Source organism: Gavialis gangeticus, unplaced genomic scaffold (genome assembly GCF_001723915.1).
Source record: "Gavialis gangeticus isolate Ggan-Ray unplaced genomic scaffold, GavGan_comp1, whole genome shotgun sequence".
In the NCBI taxonomy this organism is placed as follows: domain Eukaryota; kingdom Metazoa; phylum Chordata; order Crocodylia; family Gavialidae; genus Gavialis; species Gavialis gangeticus.
In genome coordinates this window covers 97,766,228-97,766,539 of record NW_017729032.1, presented here as the reverse complement: position 1 = coordinate 97,766,539, position 312 = coordinate 97,766,228, and positions in this window count along the sequence as shown.

The following is a 312-nucleotide window of genomic DNA, read 5'->3' as shown; positions in this document are numbered from 1 at the left end:
CTGAAGTCCAGGGCTGCTGCGTTGCTGCAGGCCTTTGCCACCTTGCACTGGATGGTGAATTCCAGCAGGCAATGATCACTGACACCCAAGTGGTTGTGCACCTGCAGCCCCCTCACCAGGTCATCACCCATGGCCAGGACCAGGTCCAACAAGGAGTCTTCCCTGGTGGGGCTGTGCACTTCCTGGGTTAGATGGAGGTCTTGTATCTCAGCTAGGAACTACGTGAGTGGTCAGACCTGGCTGACTGCTCATCCCAGCAGATGTCTGGAAAGTTCAGGTCACCCATGATGACCACATCCTTTGACCTAACTA